Raw genomic sequence first — 24,937 nt, forward strand, 5'->3', positions numbered from 1 at the left:
ATTAGGTGGCGCTTGGACCTGCATTGCTGTGTTGATGGCTTCAGCCAAACTATTATATACTTACTTAAAAGACTAAACTCAGAGTTGTATGAAGACACATAAATATTTTTAACTTTTTGGATTCACTGAATGAGCTACATTATAGATTATACATTATGTTTATTTGACAAGGAACTTGACTGAGGCAGGCGAATTTGGAAATATTAAAACCTTGACAAGTTAATGCGCAATTTCAGGCAGCAATACACAGTAAGGAAAAGTATGGTCATGCATTTTTATTTTTCCAAGCGAGACTAAGACAAAAGAGAAACACGAAAAACTCATACAGCATAATGTGTTCATACTCTGTCAGACCTGGAAGTGTTACGTAATGCAATAATGAAAGGTCACTGGCAACCTAATGCAGTTAACAAACGTGTCGCCAAGAGGGAAACTACTGTAGAAAAGCAGTCATCTCCTCTATGAATAACTCAATGGAGCGTGCTGGGAAAAAGTCAGTAGGTGGCACCATAGTTGCTCTTGTTGCAAAGGCCAATATCTTCCGTAATCTGGAAAGTCCTTCTTATTCTGCAAAACAGAAAATGAAAACAATATGCTTTAAGGTATCTTTATATTATCTCACTTGGCCTAAATAAATTGCCAATGTGTCATGTCTGAGTTGTTTTCCTGAATGGACACAAAATGCAGACACGATGTCTAAGTTCATTGTGTTTATTTATAGTGAATGATTTGCAAATAAAGACAATTGAAACTTCAGAACGTTAGTGGTAGCAGGCAACTCCAAGACGTCTGATCCTCAACCTCCCAGTTACAAAAGATACCCGTCAACACAATTGCTTCTTCCTTTCACTTTAGTAACTCATGCGTTTCATCTTTCAACAGTCTCAAGGAACTATGTAAAAATGTTATTACAACTGAGAGGATACTTAAGGAGCAATGGAAGCTGTGTAGTCACTGTTATACAAGTATGTTATGTAATATAAAAAATTCAGAAATGTGTTTATTGTAAACTAAATTGCCAATTACTTTCTGCATCCTGGAAAAAAAATCTCTCCAGAAGGTAACAACCATCTGCTCAGCAGCTCTTCTGTTGCTAGATGAGATAGATGAAAAGATCATCCACCTAAATCAACATCTTCCTCATTTTTGCCTAATTTACCTGAGAATTGTATACAGATCATCAAGTTGTGATCATAAGATATCCTTTGGAGACATGCAAGGCTTCCTTCTGCACAGCAGCGTGTTTTATATTAAATTTGCACTGCTGTTTTTTTTGCTAATTTTGCTCCAGCAGTATCTGTTGAACTTGCACTTTTTCTGCACTAAAAACTGAAAATAAAACACAAAATTAAATACATCAACCACGTAATCATGTTACAGAATTTGAGAAACCGGTCATGGATAACCAGTTAATGTAATTTATGTGTCATACTCATCACAGAGGTTTAAAGCCAAAGTTTTATGTTGATTTGACATTTCTGGAAAGCTATAATCAAACTCAAATTCTGTGGGTTTGCTGCTCACATGTGACTCTCCAAGCTCACAATAATAGCTTGATTAAAATGCTTATCATCTGAAGAACTGCCAGAAAGAGATGCCATTAGAGTTAAATATGAAGAGTAATCTTCATCATTAACACTCATGGTTAACCCTTTAAGACCTACCATAGAACCAAGTCCGCCAGAGCTTATATTATATTTTTACATGTTGTAGTGCCATTTTTGGGAGCATTTCAAGTTGCTATACATCAATACAACAATTATAGCCCAGATTTTAATAATATGTATTCATTAAGTGCATAGTAATTACATAAATTGCAAAAAAGTGCAATAAACTACAAAAAAACTGAAAATCGTTTTTGCTTTTTTAACATATATTTCTAGTTAGAGAAATTTAAGAGGCTTATCCCTCAAAACTGTAAATACAAGAAAGTTGCACAAAATAGTTTCCTACCACAGGAAATTTATTTTGAGTGTCTTCATAGTTCTATTTTTGAAATATACCAATTTTTATATACTGCAGGAAAAACGAAAATAAATATTATACTGCAAATTTGCAAAAAAAGCAGCATATGCATCAAAATAAACTATTTCTAGCAGTGCAATATGAGTCCTAAGCATCCCAGAAACGACACAGAAAGTCATAAAGTCAAAGATAACTCTTAAAAAGACCAGTATAGGCCCTCAGGCCCTGATGGTAAAAAGAACTACATTTCCGCGAAAATGACGTCACTTCCGGTTTCGGGCAGGTAATGGCGGACATGCAAAAGTTCGCACTGACGTCTATTCCAACGTAGGAAGTGTTATGAACAGCTGATCGGATCGGCAAAGCGTGTTTCTGGAATATTATGTTTTTGTTGCTGCAAGTGCTTTTTATGCAGTTTTTGCAAAGCTTTAAGTGGAAGGAAACCGTGACCGAGGACAAGCTGATGGCATAAGATGTAAGTACAACTCCTCCGGTTTCATATGCAAAAGAAATTATTGCGCTAGCTTACGTGGTTGCAGAGCTACCGGGATTTAAAAATAGTTACGCAAAACAGAGCGTGCCCGCTCCGACCGGCTCTAAAGGGTTAAAGGGCAGGGATAGCTCAGTAGGTAGAGTGGTGGCCCCATGATCGAAAGGTCAGGGTTTCGACTCCACTGAACGGCTACCCTGAGGTACCCCTGAGCAAGGTACCGTCCCTACACACTGCTCCTCGGGCGCTGCACTGGTGGTTGCCCACTGCTTCACTGGGTGAATGGGTTAAATGCAGAGAAACTATTTCACTATGGGGACTAACACATAACACATACACACATGGTAGGGATGTAATCACTTCTTGCCATGTAGGCTTGATCACAAATGCTGCTCCCATCACTTCCTTGCTTTGCTCTTCACCTTTTACCAACACTCCTGGCAATCCACTTGTTGCCAGTATCATTTTATTCATCACTGCTTGTGCCAGGGTCGTCACCTTTAACGTGACTTCTTCTGTTCAGTGTATCACAGACCTTAAAACGCTACTGGTGTATTTCATGTTTTAAATAATAATGATTTATATCTTTGGCTTCTTCATTTTGTAACACTCATTACACGAATACACACAGTATCAATAAACAATAGTATTTTGCTTGACATCCTCTCAAATGGGTTTAGCAAAGCTATCTTTGATGTGTTTCACGACAGTTTGGTTGTCCCAGGTCTTATGGAATTCAAAAGCACTGAGGATGTGCCCATGTTTGTGTAACCATGATTTTGAACCTTGTTTGCACACTACTTCCCATGATTGATTTGGAAATAGTGTTGTAAGTAAGCATTCTTGTTGAAATGGTCATGCTGCTGTTCCCTAGTTCTGAAATATAACTATTAGATATCATAAACAACACCAAGTGTCAACTAATAATGCTGAAATGCAGACAGCAGAACACTATCCAACCCTCTGCATGCAACACTTCCATAGACCAAATTGTTAGTTAGGTAAACAGAAGGGGTCATTTATGTATATAATTAAAAAAAGATTCCTCCCACAGTCCAAAGACATGCACTTTGTGGGGATAGGTTAATTGAACAATCTAAATTGCCCATAGGTGTGAATGCGGGAGTGAATGTGAGTGCGAATGGTTGTCTGTCTCTGTGTGTTAGCCCTGCGACAGACTGCCGACCTGTCCAGGGTGTACCCCGCCTCTCGCCCTATGACAGCTGAGATAGGCTCCAGCGCCCCCCGCGACCCTGAAAAGGATAAGCGGAAGCAAATGGATGGATGGATGGATGGATGGAAGATATATTCCCCTCTTACCCCTGCGGGCAGTCTATCCTTCAGGCTCAGGTCCTCTATCAGAGGCCTGGGAGCTTGAGCGTCCTGCACACTATCTTTACTGTTCCTAGGACTGCACTTTTCTGGACTGACAGCTCGGATGTTGTTTCCGGGATGTGCTGCAGCTACTTGCCTAGCTTGGGAGTCACTCCACCTAGTGCTCCAATTCATGTAACCTGTTCTGCTGGGGCTACTTGCCTAGTAGCATTCCAACAGCACCCTATTTTCGTCCCTTTGTCACAGCCCGTGGCTCGGCATCCAGGGAGCCGTGGGAGGCTGCGGTGGCCACACCCTTGGGCTGGGCCGCCTCCTAACCACCTGCGTCTCATCTGAGGCAATCACCGGAGGACTACTTCAGCCAGCTCTGACGGCTTCTCCTCGCCAGTCCGTAAGTCTCCTCCCAGTGTGACCAGCATTCGGCGTGGAAGCCTGTGGCCTGTCTGTCCTCCTGCCTGACTGCCTCCCTCCCTAGGATTCCCTTCACGGGCGCCTCTCCCCTCCAAGCTCCACGGTCCTGCTCTACCTGTAAGCCTCGGCAACTTATGAAGTCTAGCTGTTCATTTCTTGACAACCTGCGTGCTGTTAACTGTGTCTCCCCTTTCTGTTGCAGTTTCCCCACAGTCCCGATTACGGCGCTCCTGGGCTCCACGCTCCTCGTTTACCCCCGTGGCATGAGCCTTAGTTTTTCATTTCCTTAGCTATGTTAAAAATATTCCTCAGTTAAATAAAACTTGTACATAGTTCTGAGCTGCGGTGTGCTGAGTCCGCTTTTGGGGTCCTGTTACCTGAACACTCCGTGTTCTGTGACACTCTTCCCCATCTTGTTCCAGTAGTCCACTTCTCATCAGGGTGCCTTGGTTCCTCAACACCTGACATGAACCTTGTTAATCCGGGTGACGTCCGAGCCAGTATGGCTTCTTATTTATTTTAACATATTTACTATATGATGTAACCATGACATACAGTCTATTACTTGAATTGTTGCGGCAAGCGGATCAGACTCAGGCACAGACTAGAATCACAAGTTAAAAGTTCTTTTATTTACACAAAAACACCAGGTGCAGAACATAGGTGGGGGAAAGCCAGGGGTTCCAGTGGTCCACAGGAAAGATTCGAGGAAGAGAAACCGATCCTTCTCACTCGTTCGCTCTGTTTGAGAGATCCCACACATGCCACTTCAAACTGCCCAAATCCACGCTTAAGGTTCCAAGGTTCGGGGAGTCTAAGCACAGAGTCATGAATAGGTACACACATGAACATACTAGAATTCACCAAGCTGGATTTACACTAACGTATCAAAACTCAAAGTCCAGCTCAGAGCCAGTGCCTTAAGAAGTTGCCCGAGAACATGATGTATCACCGGTGTGTGATTATGAGCAGGAGCATGGGCCAAAGAAGCAGAAGATAACAGTGAGCACCACCCAGGCAGAGCAATGAGAGAGAGAGAGCAAAAACAAAACAAAACATGTAGCCTTGCAGAGCCACCCGGGTAGACACGGGGGCCATGACATAAAACATATGTTTACTTTTTCTTTACCGTCAACACATGTTCCACCATTTTGATTTCAGCCTATAAATCTACACTGTATCCTAAATATTAATATATGTTCTAACATGAATTATCAGTCCAATTTATTATTTACTTACAGTAAATTAATAAAATGAGTATTAGAAAAACAAGTTTAGAAACATTCATATAATTTGAGAAATAAGCACACCAGTTCACCAACTTTGTTTCAACTTCACATCGTGGATCAAACGCGAGTTTGATAAGACTGAAGTTGTCCCTGTCTGACCTTTCTCATCATAGCTGAGAGCCTTATGTGAATAAAAATGATCAAAGTGCTAAAACAGAGATTTTCCCTATTTTCCAATAATAAAGCATTTTTATTCTTAATGAAACGTGTATGTGTAACTGAAGTAAGAGTATTTAAACTAAATGAAACATGTAGTAAATTATTATCACGTCTGACCAAATGTTTAAATGTGGTGGAATTTTCTCTCTGTTATAGAAAAGATGCAACTTTAAAAAGTGAAGTGATTTTAAAGTTCAAGGTTTAAACTCTGTTTTAAATCACGTATGTGGAAAAAAGCTTTCTCTTCCCTTTTGTCTTCTGCGAAATCAGCAGTTCTGAAGCTTGGACTCAAGACATTGAAGGTTCCAGAGACACTAGACGGACTGACCCAGCCTGACCTTTGAACCTGCAAATTGGTTGCATGTTTTTCATTGTCCTCCCTGCTCATTTTTGCCATGTTAGATGGGGTTAACTCAGAAAGATTTACATTGTACTTTCACTGAATGCCCAGGGGATGCTGCTTTCCTGTTCTGTGATTGTAATCAACACAGTACATGGGGATAAGTGCATCTTCTGATCCAGTTGTGGTCATCCTTCCTCCGACCTCTCCTTACCAAAGATGAGAACAGAATCAGCATTAACTCAGAGTAGGTTAGTTAGATAAGTATAATTGAGGTGATTTGATCATTGTTTGTAGTTGAAGAGTCTGGGTGCTAAACTGGTTCACCAACTGAACACACTTGGCACATCACGGAATGAATGTAGCTATAAATAAAAGAAAACAGATAGAATTAACAAAGTTGATTGTAACAAACTTTCTATTTGATTAAAAGTCATTATGAAAGGAAAAATCCCAGCACACAATGAAAAACCTGTTTGACTGCCACACGAATAGCTTTAGTTGCTAACTGCAATGGCATTTTAGTTGGCTGACAGCACTAACACATTAACCCAGTTGTGCTTTCAAAATTCTGGGTTTAGGAATTAGCTTTAGCTGCATACTTTCAGTTTCATTTTATACCCACCCACCAGCAGTAAGGTCAAAATAAAACAACTAATTTGACTGCATGTACACAAACTGTTGGGATTTCTTAAATCTAATCTACAATTCACAATTTATATTCTTTTTTGTGTTACTAATTGTGTCTTTGTTAAATTCAAATACAACCCTTTGCCTATGACTCATAAACACTAAGTGATGTACTCCTACAGAGTGCTTCCATTCATAGCCTACAATAAGAATGAGAATTTTACTTAATAAGATCATGAAGACGCTACAAATCAGACACTACCAGATACGGCAAACTAAGTTAAACTTGTAGAGATTGTAGTGACATTAACTGTTGAAACTGGACTGCCACCCTGTGATGCTGCAAGGCCTATAGTGTAAGTGTGTGATAATATTAATAAATAATTAAAAAGTAAAAATGAATTTGTCCTACATTACACAGATATGTATTTTCCCGTGCACATACCTATTGTTTTCGGTTTCTATGAACGTTGTCTCTGTCACAAATCCTTAAACATTCCTTTGAATAGTGGAGGGAGGAGCATTTCATGATCTAAGTACAATGCACAATCAGACATAAAAACAGTCTGTGCTGAGAGCAGTGAGAAGTAACTACAACCATCATGGAAAGAAAAATTATTTGCTGGATAATACTGCTTGGACATTTTCATGCAGCACAGAGTAAGTAGTTATTACAAGTCATATCTGTATCATTGTTTGTGGGATAGTAAGAACTAAATTATATTTATTTTAAAGTAAATAAATGTTCCAGGATAACTGCATGCTTTCAGTGCATCCTCAAAAAATAATTAATATTCTCATAAAAACAAAATGTCAACTGTCCAGACGACTTCCATATTTATTCCATATTTCCACAAATAAGCTCAAACCTGGACTGAATTGTTGTTTAGCTGTTAGCCATTTCAAAGTACTGAGTAACGACAGGGTAAGTACATGCACTAGAGCTAGAAGAAAGTATCATACCCAATGCACATTTAGGTTACATGTATAAAATAATACAGTACCTTAGTAAATTGGGTCGGAGATGGATGGATCAACAGCTCTAGATTGCATTCTGGATAATACATTTTGGACAATATCCATGGAGACGAAAGGGAAGTGCAAAGAAAACCAAAAGATTCCATATAAATAAAATGGTAAAAAGACTGATCAGCATTGTTTAATATGACTGGTAGACAATTTCTTGTGGCATTTATACATTAAAATAAAATAAAGGAAGTAGTTAAAATTATACATGGAGCAAACATATCAAATTATAATATAGAGGGTATTATTAACCTTTTCACGCATAGTGGTCACTACCGTGAACAGCTATTCAAAGACTGTTTCCTTGTATTTGTGTTAGTGTTGAATGTATACATGCACATAAACTACTACATTGGACACTCATGTGTCACTCTATACCCTGCCACCCACTGGTCTTTCAACGTTATTTTCATTGCAATTATTGTTATTTAACCCTGTCATGGATGAATTATGACAACCTCCAGTAGCGGGTTGGCAGGGGATTTACTGGCTGGCTGGAGCAGCATCTAATAACCAACTCGCAAAATAAAACAAAATAAAAACAAACCAACAAACACGAAAACACCAGACATTATGATACAGACTTATAATTTGCACCGATGTTTTTTCGAAACTCTACAAAGTGAGCGCGAGAGCCCTCGGTGCGCCTGCTTGCTGCTGTGCTGAAGTCAAAGTAAACTTTATTGTCATCTCCGCTATAAACAGTACAGTATAAAGAGAGACAAGACGACGAGGCTCCAGTTACAACAGTGCGAGTAAATGTCACACAGTGGAAATCTGTGTTTTTATGTTTTATCAATCTGTGTACTGGTACATAGTGTTGATTTCATTTGCATGATTTGATTGTGATATTTATATTGCATGGTTTTATCCTCATATTTATATTATGTATTTTAGTGTTGTTGCACAATATTCTTCTAATCCACTGTGGACTAAGCAGACAATTGTAGGCACCTGTGAGGTGGGGGCGTTCCCCGAGGTGGCCTATCAGCCGCCAGGCTTACCTGTTAAAGGGGATAGTGAGTGCAGAGACAAAAGAACGACGCACAAAAGGTGAGCAGGAGAAAAAGAAACGTGTGTAAGCCCACACCTCACAGGTGCCTACAATTGTCTGCTTAGTCCACAGTTGGAGGAACTGCTGCCTGACTGTGGGGTGCAACGAGCCTTCGGTGATCCAGTCCCAGCGGCATACTATGCATACTCTCTCTCTTCATATATATATATATATATATATATATATATATATATATATATATATATATATATATATATATTAGGGGTGCAACGATACACAAAATTCACGCTTCGGTTCGGTTCGATACTTTGGTGTCACGGTTCGATATTTTTTCGATACAAAATAAAATGTTCATGCCTTTTTAATTTGTCATTTATTAAAATTATAAATATATATTTTAACTCAAAAGTACAGTTTTTAAATTTAACCCTAACCCTTGTGCGTGTTTTTTATTTTGACAGCGAATGCGCACCTGCGGACCACTTATGTGCACCCCTGGTTATTTAGCTCATCATATCGCAGCCACAGAAATTCTTTTGTCCATGAAACCATAAAGCTGCACTTTCTTTTTGCCTTATAGTCTGATTTGTCATAACTTTTCCGTTTTGTGGTAAGCTTTTCTTTGGCTGTCACTTCTTCACCCTGACCTGTCTTATTTGGCTCAGCATAACTGAAATATATATCCTGCTGCTTTTACACACGCACTCACATAAGCTCAGCGATTCTCTGCGCGATCAACCTCTCACATGTTTAAGCTTGCTGCGGGAGATTTCACTTGTCATATTTGCATAGTAAGCTAACGATTAATAAGATGATGTCAGAGGAATTGGTGCACAAATTATCATCACTCACCAATCAGTGCTGTCGCTCTCTATACACAGTTCACGCGATTGCAAAGTGAAAGCAAAAAAACAAGCGCAAATTCAAACGCGATTTCTATATGTCACATATTGACAGTGGCTCACCGATGCCAATGACATAGTTACCCAGCTGCATTTCTGAAAGAATGCAAAAGCATTGACATATATTTTTCCTTCCTACAATAGCCCGACGGGCAGGGCAGAGATAGATTTTGGTACCCGACTGGAAAAAATCGCTAGCCCCTGGACGTCGGGCTAGCGATATTGCGAGCCCTGTATCTGATTGAGGAATCACTCATCTTTGGAAAAGAGAGTTTATTACAGAGAAATGGCTCTTTCTAAAATAAAAGCTATACTATCCGCTTCTTCTGGGCTATATTCTCAGCAGCATATTAAACATATCAGGTCCCCATAAGGAGAATCATGTGCTAACGGCTGTCTAAATGACTCGGGTAAAGTTTGTAGCATGCTTGCTTGTTGTTTTTGTCTTTGCACTAGGATGATGTCGGCGTAAATGTGCAGTCATATTCGTTGTGTTCTCACTAGTGCTTTCAGGTTCACCTCGTTAAAATGACCTTAACGCCACAACACGGCAAATCTCCGTTAACGAGCTACCCCTGATAGCCCCGTGCATGGGGCTAGACGGCCAACACGTTAACGAGCTAACTGCGCTAACACACTAGCTCCCACCCATGTAATTGAGCATTGCGTGGCACATCCAACATACTGTTTTACTTTAGTCCATGACGCGCTTACCTTCAGGGTCATACGTCACATGAAAACCAAAATAATTCCAAACGCCAGATCTGAATGAGGGTGGGGGAGGTTCAATTTGCCATGTTGCAAGGAGAGCTTAACTTCTGTCTCGCTAGCTTGCCCTGCGCTCTTCCTTCTGACTATGCTGTCTGTGTGGAGCGCTCAGTGGATCTGCGCTCGACAGTGCAGCCTAGGCGGAGTAGTCGAATGCAGATTCACTGAGCGCTCCACACAGACAGCATCGTCAGAAGGAAAGTTGATAAAATAAATTACAAATGTTGTATTGTTCGAAACATATGCGTACCGAACCGAAAGCACTGTATTGAACGGTTCAATATCGATACGAATATCGTTGCACCCGTAATATATATGTATGTATATATATGTATGTGTGTGTGTGTGTGTGTATTTATGTTTATCTAGTTAAATTCAGTATGGTTCCAACCAAGGTTTTTACAGTAAAATATATTTTATATGTATGTGCAATCCTTAATATACATATATGGAGGTTGTCAGAATTAATGCATGAAAGGGATAATTAGTAAAGCGGTTCCATTGCTTTAGTCTACTATAATACGCACAGTACAACATGAAAACTGTAGTGATGAAGTAAAAGTTTGTGTTAGGGCTGGGAAGTCAAACTAATTTATGGCGCTCTTCAAAACTATTTAAAAAATAAGAATAAACTTTTGCATCAACAGTCATGACGACAGCACAAAGCACAACGCCAGCAACCACCACTACAACAGGAGCAACAAACACCACAACGGCACTACCAACAACTGCAAGTGGACATCCGACATCCACAACAACAACACCTCCAACTATGACAACAGAACTACCAACCACTACAACAGCATCGCCGACCACCACAACAACACCACCAACCACTACAACAGAACCTTCGACGACCACAACCACACCACAAACCACCACAACAGCCCCACAAACCACCACAACAGCACCACTGACCACCACAACAACACCATCAACTACAAACACAGGGCCTCTGACCACAACAACAGCACCACCAACCACCACAAAAGCACCAACAAGCACTACAACAGCATCACCGACCACCACAACGGCAGAACCAACTACAAACACAGAGCCTCTGACCACAACAACAGCACCACCAACCACTACATCAGCACCACCAACCACTACAACCAAAGCACCAACTACCACAACAGGACCTATGACCAGCACAACAACACCACCAACCACTACAACGGCACCTGCGACTACCACAGCGGCACCACAAATAACCATAACAGTACCTCTGACAACCACAATGACTACCCCAACCACTACAACTGTACCTCCAACCACTACAACAGCACCTCTGACCATTACAACAGCACCACAGACAACCACATTCACAACACCAACCACTACAACAACAGCTCCAACCGCCACGACACCACCACCAACTACAACAGCACCTCCGACCACCACAACAGCTCCACCAACCACAACAACAGCACCACTGACAACCACACTCACAACACCAAACACTACAACAGCAGTTCCGGCCACCACAACAGCACCACCAACAAGCACTACAACAGCACCACCGACCACCACAACCACAGCACAAACTACCACAACAGCACCTTTGACCAGCACAACAGCACCAATAACCACTACAACAGCACCTCCGACTACCACAGTGGCACCACAAACCACCACAACAACAACCACAACAACTGTACCTCCAACCACTACTACAGTACCTCCAGCCACTACAACAGCACTACCAACCACTACAACAGCACCACCGACAACGACAACAGCTCCACCAACCACTGCAACAGCATCTCCAACCACCACAACAGCACCTCCGACCACTACAACAGCACCACCAACAACCACACTCACAACACCAACCACTACAACAGCACCTCCAACCACCACAAAAGCACCAACAAGCACTACAACAGCATCACCGACCACCACAACGGCAGAACCAACTACAAACACAGAGCCTCTGACCACAACAACAGCACCACCAACCACTACATCAGCACCACCAACCACTACAACCAAAGCACCAACTACCACAACAGGACCTATGACCAGCACAACAACACCACCAACCACTACAACGGCACCTGCGACTACCACAGCGGCACCACAAATAACCATAACAGTACCTCTGACAACCACAATGACTACCCCAACCACTACAACTGTACCTCCAACCACTACAACAGCACCTCTGACCATTACAACAGCACCACAGACAACCACATTCACAACACCAACCACTACAACAACAGCTCCAACCGCCACGACACCACCACCAACTACAACAGCACCTCCGACCACCACAACAGCTCCACCAACCACAACAACAGCACCACTGACAACCACACTCACAACACCAAACACTACAACAGCAGTTCCGGCCACCACAACAGCACCACCAACAAGCACTACAACAGCACCACCGACCACCACAACCACAGCACAAACTACCACAACAGCACCTTTGACCAGCACAACAGCACCAATAACCACTACAACAGCACCTCCGACTACCACAGTGGCACCACAAACCACCACAACAACAACCACAACAACTGTACCTCCAACCACTACTACAGTACCTCCAGCCACTACAACAGCACTACCAACCACTACAACAGCACCACCGACAACGACAACAGCTCCACCAACCACTGCAACAGCATCTCCAACCACCACAACAGCACCTCCGACCACTACAACAGCACCACCAACAACCACACTCACAACACCAACCACTACAACAGCACCTCCAACCACCACAAAAGCACCAACAAGCACTACAACAGCATCACCGACCACCACAACGGCAGAACCAACTACAAACACAGAGCCTCTGACCACAACAACAGCACCACCAACCACTACATCAGCACCACCAACCACTACAACCAAAGCACCAACTACCACAACAGGACCTATGACCAGCACAACAACACCACCAACCACTACAACGGCACCTGCGACTACCACAGCGGCACCACAAATAACCATAACAGTACCTCTGACAACCACAATGACTACCCCAACCACTACAACTGTACCTCCAACCACTACAACAGCACCTCTGACCATTACAACAGCACCACAGACAACCACATTCACAACACCAACCACTACAACAACAGCTCCAACCGCCACGACACCACCACCAACTACAACAGCACCTCCGACCACCACAACAGCTCCACCAACCACAACAACAGCACCACTGACAACCACACTCACAACACCAAACACTACAACAGCAGTTCCGGCCACCACAACAGCACCACCAACAAGCACTACAACAGCACCACCGACCACCACAACCACAGCACAAACTACCACAACAGCACCTTTGACCAGCACAACAGCACCAATAACCACTACAACAGCACCTCCGACTACCACAGTGGCACCACAAACCACCACAACAACAACCACAACAACTGTACCTCCAACCACTACTACAGTACCTCCAGCCACTACAACAGCACTACCAACCACTACAACAGCACCACCGACAACGACAACAGCTCCACCAACCACTGCAACAGCATCTCCAACCACCACAACAGCACCTCCGACCACTACAACAGCACCACCAACAACCACACTCACAACACCAACCACTACAACAGCACCTTTGACCAGCACAAAAGCACCTCTGACTACCACAGTGGCACCACAAACCACCACAACAACCCCAACCACAACAACTGTACCTTCAACCACTACTACAGTACCTCCGGCCACTACAACAGCACTACCAACCACTACAACAGCACCACCGACAATGACAATAGCTCCACCAACCACTGCAACAGCATCTCCAACCACCACAACAGCACCTCCAACCACTACAACAGCACCACCAACAACCACACTCACAACACCAACCACTACAACAGCACCTCCAACCACCACAAAAGCACCAACAAGCACTACAACAGTGTCACTGAATACAACAACAACACCAGCAACCACTACAACAGCAACTCCACTCATCACTACAAATACACCACTAACCACTACTACAACACCAACCACTACAACATTAACAAACAACACTATAACAACACCACCAACCACTATAACACCACCAACAACCACTACAACCACCACTACAACCACCACTACAACAGCACCTCCAACCACTACAACAGCACCTTTGACCACGACAACGACATCACTAACCATTACAACAGCACCCCCAATCACCACTACAACAGCACCTCCAGCCACAACAACAACACCAACACCAACCACCACTATAACAACACCAACAACCAATAGAACAGCACCTCCAGCCACAACAACACCACCAACCACTACAACAACACCAACCACCATTACAACAACCAAGACAACAGCTCCACCAACCGCTACAACAACACCACCAACTACTACAAAATTACCAACCACCACTATAACAACACCACCAACCACGACAACAGCACCTCCAACCACCATTACAAGAACACCACCAACCACTACAACACCACCAACAACCACTACAACAGCACGTCCAACCACCACTACAACACAACCACCAACCGCTACAACAACACCAACAACCACTACAACAGCACCTCCAACCACCACTACAACAACACCCCCAACCACAACACCTGTACCACCAACCACTACAACAGCTCCTTCGACCACAACAACAACAACACAAACCATTATAACAGTACCTCCAACCACAACAAAACCACCAACCACTACAACACCACCACCAACCACCACTATAACAACACCACCAACCACTACAACACCACCACCAACCACTACAACAACACCAACCACCATTACAACAACTCCAACAACCACTATGACAACATCACCAACCACTACACCAGCACCACCAACCACCACTATAACACCACCACCAACCGCTACAACAGCACCTCCGACCACGACAACAACACCAACCACTACAACAACACCAACCACCAATACAACAACTCCAACAACCGCTACAACAGCACCTCCGACCACGACAACAACAACACCAACCACTACAACAGCACCTCCAACCACCGCTACAACAACACCACCAAGCACTACAACAGCACCATCAACCATTACAACAGCGAAAGGTGAGTCTAATTTCTTGGAAAAATATATAGCATATGATAATACACTGAGACTTAAACAGATACCATATGGCTGATTAGATCCTAATGTGTGTTAACACCATGCTTGTTAAATAAATGTCTAACATACCACACAGAGTGAATGGGTTAAATGCAGAGAGGAATTTCCCCACGGGGATCAATAAAGTATACATTATTATCATTATTAGAATTTCGATCCATAATCAAAGGAGCTTGCAAAGAAAAGCATCTGGACTTCTTTAAGTTACTTGAAGACGTTTCACCTCTTATCCTAGAAGCTTCTTCAGTTCTAAGGTCAAATGGTGGAGAGTCCCAGATATAAACCTAGTGGGAGTATCCCCCCACAGAGGGACAAAAGGACCCCCTGATGATCCTCTAATTGCCTGAGCCAAGGTGTGAAACTGGGTGTGGGTCCCAATCAGCCAGAGTTTCGGGTGAGTTCATTGTGAAACCTGGCCCCACCTTATCATGCGAATTCCTGAGATCAGATGGCCCAGGATGTGAGTGGGCGTTCAGGCGTCTGGGAAGGGAACTCAAAACTGGATTATAGATGGCAGAGAGTTGGTGTCGTAAACCACCGCCTCTGTTCAAAGATGGTCGCTCACAGTGGACATAGATGGCTTCTTTCACTCCTCTTTCAAACCATCTGTCCTCTCTGTCCAAAATGTGAACATTGGCATCCTCGAAAGAGTGTCCTTTATCCTTAAGATGCAGATGGACAGCTGAGTCTTGTCCTGTGGAGGTGGCTCTTCTTCTATGTTGTGCCATGCGCTTGTGAAGTGGCTGTTTGGTCTCTCCAATGTAGAGGTCTGGGCATTCCTCGCTGCACTGTACAGCATACACCACATTGTTAAGTCTGTGTTTTGGCGTTTTGTCTTTTGGGTGAACCAGTTTTTGTCTGAGCGTGTTGCTGGGTCTGAAATGCACAGGGATGTCATGCTTGGAGAAAACCCTCCTGAGTTTTTCTGATACACCGGCTACATAGGGGATGACAATGTTGTTGCATCAGTCCTTCTTATCCTCCCTCGCTGGTGTCTGATCTTCTTTTCTGTGCCTCTTTGGTGACTTTAAGAACGCCCATTTAGGATAGCCGCAAGTTTTGAGTGCTTCCTTTACATGTGTGTGTTCCTTCTTTTTTTCCTTCAGGCTTAGAGGGAACATGTTCTGCCCGGTGGTGTAGGGTCCTAATTACTCCAAGTTTGTGTTCCAGAGGGTGATGGGAGTCAAACAGGAGGTACTGGTCCATGTGTGTGGGCTTCCGGTAAACTTCGATGTTGAGGTTGCCATTCTCTTCAATGTGCACGGCGCAGTCCAGGAAAGGCAAACAGTTGTCCTTTGTGTCTTCCCTGGTGAACTTGATGTTTTTATCCACAGCGTTAATGTGCGCAATGAAGGATTCCACTTCTTGTGTCTTGATTTTGACCCAGGTGTCGTCTACATATCTGTACCAGTGGCTGGGTACTCTTCCTTTGAAAGAGCCAAGAGCCTTCCTGTCCACCACCTCCATGTAAAGGTTGGCTACAATAGGTGACACGGGGGAGTCCATGGCACAGCCATGTTTTTGTCTGTAAAAGCCTTCATTGTCTCCCTGGATTTTGAGGGGGACTGAGAAACATGGAGAAGCACTGCTTACTTCACATGTCCAAAGAAAGCTGTTAGTTGCAGCCTACCTCAATCTATAGCTACCACACTCGTGTCAGAGGCAGACCACTTTCAGACTGCCGTAACTGAAAGTCACTATGAAGTGGCAGCTGTAGTGGTAAGGGCATTAATGTGTTTACTTCATGTTCGCTGCTATAAAGTAATCAGTAACTAATTACTGATTACTTATTTTCAAAAGTAATTAATTACTTAGTTAGTTACTTTTTAAAAACACGATTTACAACCTGAAGAGGTGATAAAGTGGTAGATCTTTCAGCCCAATTCTACTTTTTCTGCATAATCCATTATACAAAATGTAACCAAATGGAAAAGTATCTTTTTTTAACTTGTTTTATCAGTTTTAATCTTTTAACTTTATGCATCAAGCAAAAATTAAATTATATGCACCATTCTTTGACTTGAATAAATTAGTTTAACATTTAAACCTATTTTCTGCACATTCCAGCCCATAAAATAAAATATTTTTTGTGTTTACACTCAGTCTTTCAAATAGATGCAAGTATAACACAGCAGAAAATAAATAAAGTCAAAGACTAACGGTCCTTTTGCTCTATTTTCACCTGTAAAGCAGGAGTGGGGTAGGCGGAGGTTTACCCTGGTGCAGGTGTGCTGCAGCGGTCAGTGGAAGAATCCGCGAGTTTCTCTGTGAATTTCCCATTACGGCGTAGCGCACGTGGTGCTTGTTTAGGGTTTTTTTTTTCGCTGTAAAAATAAGTTTTCTTCCCACGCACAACGAACACTAATGTTTTTGTCACTTTTTATGGAATCAAACTCAAAGTAAGGTCAGTACTTCCACACTTTAAACGCTGCACGCTTATACTCTCTCCCGCACTGATATATCCATTGTTGATCTGCACACAGCTGATCAACAATGGATCACGAACGTTGCACTCGCTTACGTCACTGTCATGAGACATTCTCGCAAAAAAATCACGGTTTTAGTAACGCAGTAACGCAGCGTTCCTATGGGAAAGTAACAGTAATCTAATTACCGTTGTTGCAATAGTAATCCCTTACTTTACTCGTTACTTGAAAAAAGTAATCAGATTACAGTAACAAGTAACGCATTACTGCCCATCTCTGGTGACTATAATGCAGCTGCTGGTCTATTTTTCTGTTGTATTACTGTTATATTGGTAACCAGGCTTACAGTACACAAGCTACTTAAGGTGTGTTGTTCTGCTAAGGTCGTTCCACTCACCAGCTAGTTAGAATTGGTGGAATGAGACAAATGTTTGTGAGGAAAACACAGGGAGGTGCATCCCATAGTGAGACGTCTCACTTATGCTACTCTGACAACTGAGGTTATGCAAGTAACATAAAGTTTTTACCAGTTTCAGCAACAGATTGAATGAGATTTTTAAAATGAAATTGTTACAAAAAAATACTTTATCTTTACATTGTCCTTTTGCCAATGGCAACACATTTGTTTCTTAAAATACAAAAATATATATGGGTTTCAGCTGTAAATTAAATCAGTACTTTCAGGTTATTAATTAATCATATTGTCCTAAAAGAACCAGAAGTGTGTCACAAAGTGAGACTGAATTGCATTTTAAAAATGTATATTCTTTATATTATTTTATTATTGACTTCTAAATGCAATGTTTTCAAACTCTAAAGCCCTGCAAGCACTGGCACATATGAAGATGAGGATAACTACCTACGGAGAGGTCAGCAATGCAACCATCATTAAACTTATTGAAGAGGTATGCCTATAAAATTATATTATTATATTCATATAATATATTTAAAATTTGTTTTCTTTGTGGATTATTTAAACTTGCTTTTGAAACTGAAGTAAATATTTAGATGTTTAGTCTTTGTGTTTTCTCTCTTTTTAGTTTTTTAGCAACCAGATCCTGAATGGAACAGCCCACAGTCTCTCTGTGACAAATATTCAACAAGTGAGAGTTGGCCCATAAAAGCTTTGCATGGACAGAAGTCAAAAGTGACTGAATAAAGACAACAATTCAAGGATGTATTTGGTTTAACATAATGTGAAGCAGCAGTATGACTGAACTGTCATACTGCCTCTTCACATGTCTTGAAATAAAGCAAGCCATCAATTTACAATTCAAGAAAAGAATTTCTGAGTAAAAAAGAAGATTAAATTACAACCAGCTTTGTAATTCCACACCTTTGCCTGTATTTTACATAAATATGAGAATTGGAAATGTGCTCTTGGTGTGAGTGTCAACTTGAAAAGTATAATAGAAATCTCAAACCAGGAAATTTGATTTGTCACAGATTTGTAAGAGGCGTTATCAGTTCTTCAGCTCGAGAAGCAGAGGTCACTCTGACAAGCCTGGTAACCAAAAACTGTAAAGCTGGCTTCTTGCTTATATAGACAAAGAAAAGTGAGTGAAGCATACCAAGTGCATGAATACTGTCCCTCAAATCGGGAAAATCAATTGTCTGTCAGATATTACTGGCAGAACTTGTTATTATGAGTGATTCTGTTGTACTCAAGGTCACCTTTCCAGTTCATTGGCAAGACAGAATTTGAAAGCATTCCTTTGTATTTTACTTTAAAGAATAACTAAAATTTGGAGGATGTACAACATACTGTGTGTTCAGAGAAACTCTGAGAAAGTTTCTGTCACAAGCATCAGGGATCACTGCAGTCTGGAGAGAATGGTCAAGAAAAATCCATCCTTCTTTTGATATAGGATAAATTTGAATAAAAATGAACTAATGCCTATGCGTGTGAGTAACTCCTCTTAGCTACAAAACCTCACGTTTAGTATAACTTATGAGAGGTTCACTCTGGGTATTCAGGATACAAAGTGCTGGCAACCTAATGCAGTTAACAAACGTGTCGCCAAGAGGGAAACTACTCGCTTGGCGACACAAAGCAGTCATCTCCTCTGTGAATAACTCAATGGAGGGTGCTGGGAAAAAGTCAGTAGGTGGCACCATAGTTGCTCTTGTTGCAAAGGCCAATATCTTCTGTAATTTGGAAAGTCCTTCTTATTCTGCAAAACAGAAAATGAAAACAATATGCTTTAAGGTATCTTTATATTATCTCATTTGGCCTAAATAAATTGCCAATGTGTCATGTCTGAGTTGTTTTCCTGAATGGACACAAAATGCAGACACGATGTCTAAGTTCATTGTGTTTATTTATAGTGAATGATTTGCAAATAAAGACAATTGAAACTTCAGAACGTTAGTGGTAGCAGGCAACTCCAAGCCGTCTGATCCTCAACCTCCCAGTTACAAAAGATACCCGTCAACACAATTGCTTCTTCCTTTCACTTTAGTAACTCATGCGTTTCATCTTTCAACAGTCTCAAGGAACTATGTAAAAATGTTATTACAACTGAGAGGATACTTAAGGAGCAATGGAAGCTGTGTAGTCACTGTTATACAAGTATGTTATGTAATATAAAAAATTCAGAAATGTGTTTATTGTAAACTAAATTGCCAATTACTTTCTGCATCCTGGAAAAAAAATCTCTCCAGAAGGTAACAACCATCTGCTCAGCAGCTCTTCTGTTGCTAGATGAGATAGATGAAAAGATCATCCACCTAAATCAACATCTTCCTCATTTTTGCCTATTTTATCTGAGAATTGTATACAGATCATCAAGTTGTGATCATAAGATATCCTTTGGAGACATGCAAGGCTTCCTTCTGCACAGCAGCGTGTTTTATACAGGGAGTGCAGAATTATTAGGCAAGTTGTATTTTTGAGGAATAATTTTATTATTGAACAACAACCATATTCTCAATGAACCCAAAAAAACTCATTAATATCAAAGCTGAATGTTTTTGGAAGTAGTTTTTAGTTTGTTTTTAGTTTTAGCTATTTTAGGGGGATATCTGTGTGTGCAGGTGACTATTACCGTGCATAATTATTAGGCAACTTAACAAAAAACAAATATATACCCATTTCAATTATTTATTTTTACCAGTGACACCAATATAACATTTCCACATTCACAAATATACATTTCTGACATTCAAAAATAAAACAAATCAGCGACCAATATAGCCACCTTTCTTTGCAAGGACACTCAAAAGCCTGCCATCCATGGATTCTGTCAGTGTTTTGATCTGTTCACCATCGTTCCACCACTTGACCTCCGTCAGACTCTCAGCCAGGTTCCCCATAGCACTCCTTTTATTGTGGTTACATGAATATGCATAGGGTCATTAACATATAACATCTTACATAGGTATACATGTGAACAAAGAATACTGTGTGTGTGTGTGTGTGTGGGGGGGGGGGGGGGGGGTGTCTGTGTGTGGGGGGGGGGGGGGGGGGGGTGTCAGAGTGTGGCCCCATAAACGACTTCCCTTAACCTGCTGGTCTGGAAAATCCAACAGTTCATCTATATGTAAAAAGGCGCTTAGACTAAAACTGACATAGCTACGTTAATCCTACCGTAAAACAATAAAACAAGGTACGACCTCTTCCCATGCTCCCAGGGTGTAGGTGTGCATTCCAGAGTGGAATGCACACAAAGTTTGCAGACTATTAAGGATCAAACCTCTACCAATCTAAAACTAATCATAAAACTCTAAGCATATATAAGTAGATATTTCTAAGCATAAATGACAATCGACAATACAAAACCTAACAGAAGGTGTCTTCCAGAAACTGGCAGTAGGACTGGGAGTTGAGCTTGACTCCATCCTCAACCCAAAAAGGCCCAACAAGCTCATCTTTGATGATACCAGCCCAAACCAGTACTCCACCTCCACCTTGCTGGCGTCTGAGTCGGACTGGAGCTCTCTGCCTTTACCAATCCAGCCACGGGCCCATCCATCTGGCCCATCAAGACTCACTCTCATGTCATCAGTCCATAAAACCTTAGAAAAACCAGTCTTGAGATATTTCTTGGCCCAGTCTTGACGTTTCAGCTTGTGTGTCTTGTTCAGTGGTGGTCGTCTTTCAGCCTTTCTTACCTTGGCCATGTCTCTGAGTATTGCACACCTTGTGCTTTTGGGCACTCCAGTGATGTTGCAGCTCTGAAATATGGCCAAACTGGTGGCAAGTGGCATCTTGGCAGCTGCACGCTTGACTTTTCTCAGTTCATGGGCAGTTATTTTGCACCTTGGTTTTTCCACACGCTTCCTGCGACCCTGTTGACTATTTTGAATGAAACACTTGATTGTTCGATGATCACGCTTCAGAAGCTTTGCAATTTTGAGACTGCTGCATCCCTCTGCAAGATATCTCACTATCTTTGACTTTTCTGTGCCTGTCAAGTCCTTCTTTTGACCCATTTTGCCAAGGGAAAGGAAGTTGCCTAAAAATTATGCACACCTGATATAGGGTGTTGATGTCATTAGACCACACCCCTTCTCATTACAGAGATGCACATCACCTAATATGCTTAATTGGTAGTAGGCTTTCGAGCCTATACAGCTTGGAGTAAGACAACATGCATGAAGAGGATGATGTGGACAAAATACTCATTTGCCTAATAATTCTGCACTTCCTGTATTAAATTTGCACTGCTGTTTTTTTGCTAATTTTGCTCCAGCAGTATCTGTTGAACTTGCACTTTTTCTGCACTAAAACCTGAAAATAAAACACAAAATTAAATACATCAACCACGTAATCATGTTACAGAATTTGAGAAACCGGTCATGGATAACCAGTTAATGCAATTTATGTGTCATACTCATCACAGAGGTTTAAAGCCAAAGTTTTATGTTGATTTGACATTTCTGGAAAGCTATAATCAAACTCAAATTCTGTGGGTTTGCTGCTCACATGTGACTCTCCAAGCTCACAATAATAGCTTGATTAAAATGCTTATCATCTGAATAACTGCCAGAAAGAGATGCCATTAGAGTTAAATATGAAGAGTAATCTTCATCATTAACACACATGGTAGGGATGTAATCACTTCTTGCCATGGCTTGATCACAAATGCTGCTCCCATCACTTCCTTGCTTTGCTCTTCACCTTTTACCAACACTCCTGGCAATCCACTTGGTGCCAGTATCATTTTATTCATCACTGCTTGTGCCAGGGTCGTCACCTTTAACGTGACTTCTTCTGTTCAGTGTATCACAGACCTTAAAACGCTACTGGTGTATTTCATGTTTTAAATAATAATGATTTATATCTTTGGCTTCTTCATTTTGTAACACTCATTACACGAATACACACAGTATCAATAAACAATAGTATTTTGCTTGACATCCTCTGGAATGGGTTCAGCAAAGCTATCCTTGATGTGTTTCACGACAGTTTGATTGTCCCAGGTCTTCTGGAATTCTTCCCCATCTTGTTCCAGTAGTCCACTTCTAATCAGGGTGCCTTGGTTCCTCAACACCTGACGTGGACCTTGTTAATCCAGGTGACGTCCAAGCCAGTATGGCTTCTTATTTATTTTAACATATTTACAATATGATGTAACCATGACATACAGTCTATTACTTGAATTGTTATGGCAAGTGGATCAGACTCAGGCACAGACTAGAATCACAAGTTAAAAGTCCTTTTATTTACACAAAAACACCAGGTGCAGAACATAGGTGGGGGAAAGCCAGGGGTTCCAGTGGTCCACAGGAAAGATTCAAGGAAGAGAAGAGTTCAAGGTTTAAACTCTGTTTTAAATCACGTATGTGGAAAAAAGCTTTCTCTTCCCTTTTGTCTTCTGTGAAATCAGCAGTTCTGAAGCTTGGACTCAAGACATTGAAAGTTCCAGAGACACTAGACGGACTGACCCAGCCTGACCTGTGAACCTGCAAATTGGTTGCATGTTTTTCATTGTCCTCTCTGCTCATTTTTACCATGTTAGATGGGGTTAACTCAGAAAGATTTACATTGTACTTTCACTGAATGCCCAGGGGATGCTGCTTTCCTGTTCTGTGATTGTAATCAACACAGTACATGGGGATAAGTGCATCTTCTGATCCAGTTGTGGTCATCCTTCCTCCGACCTCTCCTTACCAAAGATGAGAACAAAATCAGCATTAACTCAGAGTAGGTTAGTTAGATAAGTATAATTGAGTTTATTTGATCATTGTTTGTAGTTGAAGAGTCTGGGTGCTAAACTGGTCTGCATGCAGTCTACACCGTTCACCAACTGAACACACTTGGCACATCACGGAATGAATGTAGCTATAAATAAAAGAAAACAGATAGAATTAACAAAGTTGATTGTAACAAACTTTCTATTTGAGTAAAAATTATTATGAAGGGAGAAACTTCAGCACACAATGAAAAACCTGTTTGACTGCCACACGAATAGCTTTAGTTGCTAACTGCAATAGCATTTTAGTTGGCTGACAGCACTAACACATTAACCCAGTTGTGCTTTCAAAATTCTGGGTTTAGGAATTAGCTTTAGCTGCATACTTTCAGTTTCATTTTATACCCACCCACCAGCAGTAAGGTCAAAATAAAACAACTAATTTGACTGTATGTACACAAACTGTTGGCATTTCTTAAATCTAATCTACAATTCACAATTTATATTCTATGTTTTGTGTTACTAATTGTGTCTTTGTTAAATTCAAATACAACCCTTTTCCTATGACTCATAAACACTAAGTGATGTACTCCTACAGAGTGCTTCCATTCATAGCCTGCAATGAGAATAAGAATTTTACTTATTAAGATCACAAAGACATTACAAATCAGACACTACCAGATACGCTAAACTAAGTTAAACTTGTAGAGAGTGTAGTGATATTAACTGTTAAAAGTGAAAGGATGCCAATGTTTCTAAAGTGTGATGCATTTTACTATTAATAACAAAAAACAAAAAATTATTTGTTGTACATTACAAATACATGTATTTTCCCGTGCACATGCTTAGTTGTTTCAATCTAAATGAAACTGGTCTCTGATAATAATTGTTTAACTCTCCCTTTGAATAGTGGAGGGTGGAGC

At 41.4% G+C, this 24,937-nt stretch overlaps 1 long non-coding RNA gene across 1 annotated transcript; it reads left to right on the plus strand.

The window, feature by feature from the left end:
- The first annotated feature begins 15,257 nt into the window (after positions 1-15,257).
- LOC309691742 lies at positions 15,258-20,070 on the plus strand. Its single transcript, XR_014272104.1, has 3 exons — positions 15,258-15,393; positions 18,697-18,782; positions 18,918-20,070. It is a non-coding gene; the product is annotated as an uncharacterized lncRNA (long non-coding RNA).
- Positions 20,071-24,937: the final 4,867 nt, after the last annotated feature.

The sequence above is a fragment of the Aulonocara stuartgranti genome (genome assembly GCF_965226115.1).
Source record: "Aulonocara stuartgranti genome assembly, chromosome: 17".
Taxonomy (NCBI): domain Eukaryota; kingdom Metazoa; phylum Chordata; class Actinopteri; order Cichliformes; family Cichlidae; genus Aulonocara; species Aulonocara stuartgranti.